General features: G+C 50.5%; 1 long non-coding RNA gene across 1 annotated transcript; it reads left to right on the top strand.

Moving 5' to 3' along the window:
* The first annotated feature begins 1,450 nt into the window (after nt 1-1,450).
* LOC123111473 (uncharacterized) lies at nt 1,451-3,153 on the top strand. The gene is made up of 2 exons (XR_006454472.1): nt 1,451-2,287; nt 2,354-3,153. It is a non-coding gene; the product is annotated as an uncharacterized lncRNA (long non-coding RNA).
* The last annotated feature ends 1,151 nt before the right edge of the window (nt 3,154-4,304 follow it).

Genomic DNA, 4,304 nt, shown 5'->3' with positions numbered 1-4,304 from the left:
GGTCGTCTCCTTCATCGGCGTTCATACCATCGATGTCTTCGGAGTCAAAGTCGAGCATGTCGGTTAGATCGTCGACAGTGGCTACAAAGTAGGTGGTGGGTGGGTTTCGAATTTCTTCGTTGTCCGCATCCCAACCATGCTGACCATAGTCCGGCCAGGGCTCTCCTGACAAAGAGAGAGACTTTAGTGAATTCAGGATATCGCCAAAGGGCGAGTGCTGAAAGACGTCTGCGGCGGTGAACTCCATGATCGGAGCCCAATCGGGTTCGATCGGAAGGGGTGCGGAAGATTCGGAGTCCGGAACGGAGTCCGGCACCTTGGAGTCACATGCCTTGCAAAGGACTAGGCTGGTATTTGGCTCTATCGCCGTAGAGATTGCGGCTCCTGGGGCGGCGTCCAACCGTCCGTTCCCGACTGGCCCAACCGGCTCCGAGCTAATGGTCGGAGCGGGCACCTGAGCGGCGCTCTGGGCGCTGTCCGGTGGCAGAGCTAGATCATGCCCATCGTGACAGTGTGGCGTGCTTGGCCGTGGCTCGAATCCGTCGAAGATCAAGTCCCCGCGGATGTCGGCCGTGTAGTTTAAGCTTCCAATCCTGACCTGATGGCCAGGGGCATAGCTTTCGATCTGCTCCAGATGTCCAAGCGAATTGGCCCGCAGTGTGAAGCCGCCGAATACGAAGATCTGTCCGGGGAGGAAAGTCTCACCCTGGACCGCGTCGTGGTTGGTGATCGAAGAAGCCATCGGGCCTAAAGGTGACAATACAGAGGAACTCTCAATGAAAGCACCAATGTCGGTGTCAAAACTGGCGGATCTCGGGTAGGGGGTCCCGAACTGTGCATCTAGGCGGATGGTAACAGGAGACAAGGGACACGATGTTTTTACCCAGGTTCGGGCCCCCTCGATGGAGGTAAAACCCTACTCCTGCTTGATTAATATTGGTGATATGGGTAGTACAAGAGTTGATCTACCACGAGATCAGAGAGGCTAAACCCTAGAAGCTAGCCTATGGTATGATTGTTCTTCGTCCTACGGACTAAAACCCTTCGGTTTATATAGACACCGGAGAGGGCTAGGGTTACACAGAGTCGGTTACAATGGGAGGAGAACTACATATCGTATCGCCAAACTTGCCTTCCATGCCAAGGAAAGTCCCATCCGGACACAGGACGAAGTCTTCAATCTTGTATCTTCATAGTCCGGGAGTCCGGCCAAAGGTCATAGTCCGGCCATCCGGACACCCCCTAATCTAGGACTCCCTGAGTGACCCTAGTGGGCACGATACACCAGGACGCGCCAGGGATGCGTGGCGCGCCCAGGTGGGTTGTGCCTACCTCGGGTATTTTCCGGACTCCGTTTTCTTCTGTTCTGGTTGTTCCCCAAGATTATATATATATATATATGACGGGTCTATTATGATAACACCCTTAAGAGTGTTATTCTGCACACCAAACCTGCTTATTCTGCTAACACCTCCGTACCAAAACAAAGCATCGCCGGGACTAAAAAGAACCCACACCCACCGGCCCAGCCATTCTCTCTCCCCTTCCCACCTCCAGCCCACCTACCCATCTCTCTTCTCACAGCCTGATCCACTCTCTCGCCGTGCCCACAGGCCACCGGCGGCGGCGTGCCCAACCACAACCCGCCTCCTCTCCTCAAGCCGTCGGACGCCTTCTCCCTCCCCAACGCCGCCCTCCGCCACCTCCCTTCCCTGCCGGCGCCCGGCAAAGCCACCGCCCGCTCCCAACCTTCTTGCCCCTGGGCGCATCGCCGCCTGCGCCCAGCCTCCTGACCCTCGACCGCGTCGCCGCCTGCGCCCAGTCTCCTGGCCTCCGGCCGCCGCCTGCATTCACCCTCCCGGCCACAGGCCACGGTGCCCGCGCCCAACCTCCTGGATCTGAGCTGATGAGGTCAAGGAGTGCTGGCTGCCCACGTTCGGATCCCATTGATGCGCGGCCGCCCATGTACAACAACGCCACGCGCCGATCCGCAGGATCCGTCGATTCCTGCCTTCGCTGACCACGTCCAGGGCCGCCCGATGCGCAGATCCAAGGCCCCTTGGGGGCGGCCGCCCTAGTGCCAAGCCACGCCCCCTAGAGAGCTCCTCATCGTGGATTCCCCTCCCTGGATCTCTCTCGTTGTCCCCTGCCTCGGGCACTACTGCCACTCTGATCCCGCGGGTGCTCTTCCCCCTATCTTCACCGTCGTGGCGCTCGAGCACAGTAGAGATAGTGGTGGCGACCTTCTGCCAGCTACCCTCTTGCTTGGGATTCCATGGTGATGAAGGTCAGTGTTGCCGACGACCCCCATGCAGTTCATAAGGGCCTTTTTTCATCTTCTTTTGGATTTTAGACGTGCAGTGCAGCCGGATCCCATGAGCAGTGCGCCCGGCGCCCTCGTGTGGTTCATCCACTGCCACCGGGGATTCCCTCCCTTCCCTAACCTCTCTACACAACAGACGAGCTGCTCTTTTGTCGCTCATGGGCGCGCGCCTGACGGGGCTGCTACTAGTCCGAGCTACCACCACCTCTCATCCCGACGACAACTACCTATGTTTCGAGATGCCTCACCTTGAGCTCAGTCTGGGTGTCTGTGGTGCAGTCCAGCCACAGTGGACATGTAGTTCCGTGCTCGTGTTGGTGGAGGTCATGGGCGCACCAGCGACGACGACAGCAACACCTTGATCTCCGGCATAGTTTGTGGACTGCAGGTTTAATGCAATGTTTGCTGAGTTCAATGCAATGTCAGGGTGTGGAGTGCAGGTTCTTTGAGTGGCATGATGATCCAAATACTTCATTTCTGAATTCGCTGCTCAATAAATTGCGTGATACTATGTATTGTCTGAAAACAGAGAAGAAACAGTTGGAGGAATCTCGAATCCAAGTTGAAGCTCGCATGAACAAGGCTATAGATGTGGAGATGGGCACGCGACAGAAGTAGAAGAAATTCATATGAAATTGGAAAGATTTAGAGAGATGTATCAGTCTATTGAGAAAGATGTGCCAGTATGTCCAGACATATTTGTATGTTCAGAAAATTGAATAATTTAGAAATGTTTGTGGAGTTCAAAAACTTGTATGTTACATTGTTACTGCTTGTTTGTAAGCAACTCATTTTGTCCAATACTAGGTGTTTTTAAGCAATTTCATTTAGTGCTGGCTTACAAAGTACAATTTTTTTGCTATCTGATTTGCTATTTGACTGTAGACCAACTGAAGGAAAATTTGCTATCTTCAGTACTGGCTTACACAGTACAATTTTTTTTGCTATCTGACTGTAGATGATCTGAATAGAAATTTTACTATCTGTTTCAGTGATAGTACAAAAGAAGTGACAATGCAATTATGTTCAGTACTAGCTTTCGTTCTTATATATGTACAGCAAGCAGCACATCTTGCTTGGCGTAGTGCAGTTGACTAGTGTTACGCGTAGTTTGTGGTGCTTGCTATGTAGTATAAATTTGCAGTGGAATGTTTGTATTCTTTTTTATGATGAATGCAGTTCATTGTAAATAGCTCTGTGGTTTGCTCTGTGAAAAAAAGAGAGAAAAGAAAAAAAAATGATAAAAAACCACTCCTTATTTAGACGTGGTTCGATTGCATCCAGGATTTGAGAAAAGAGGTTGAAGTTCTTTGTTTGGCGCAATTTGATTGCACTCAGGATTTGCAGCAAAAACATTGGCAAATTTGTATGGACATGGATGCAGTTTATTAAGAAAACCATGGCGGTGCACTTCGCAAAACAAAAAAGCAATGAGGTTCATGGTTGCCCTGATGCAGTCCACTCGCCTCGTCCCCGCAGTGCATATTTCATTATTAACCCAAAAATATATATGCAGTGCACTAGGGGAAAACCAAAACTCTAGAGAGAAAAAAGAAAAAAATGTAGTGCACTCCGATCTTTAAAAAAGTCCACTCCGAAGGACTTTGAAGTACACTTCATTTAAAAAAAAATGTGTTTGAATAGAGTGGTGCGGTTCACGTTTGAGAATGCTTGTGGCTCATTTTCAAGAGCGTTGTGGTTCACTTGGACCCAAAGTAAAAATGCAAAATAAAAAAAGTAACGAGGTTCACTTCTTGATAGTGTTGCCGTTCACTCACTACCATTGTGAAGTGCATTCTACTTTCTCATCCTTGAAAAAATTATGTTTGAATAAAAGAAACCATGCAGTTCTCTTACCCGTCTGATGCAGTGCAGTTTTTCATCCGATGCAGTGCGGTTTTCAGTCAGATGAAATACGCACGTAAGATTTGGGTATCGCGAAAAACAGTGTCCGCATTTCGGTAATTCAAAATTCCTCTTA

The sequence above is a fragment of the Triticum aestivum genome, chromosome 5B (genome assembly GCF_018294505.1).
Source record: "Triticum aestivum cultivar Chinese Spring chromosome 5B, IWGSC CS RefSeq v2.1, whole genome shotgun sequence".
NCBI lineage: Eukaryota > Viridiplantae > Streptophyta > Magnoliopsida > Poales > Poaceae > Triticum > Triticum aestivum.
The sequence above is the reverse complement of the archived record's forward strand: the minus strand, read 5'-3'. Positions and strand labels throughout refer to the sequence as shown.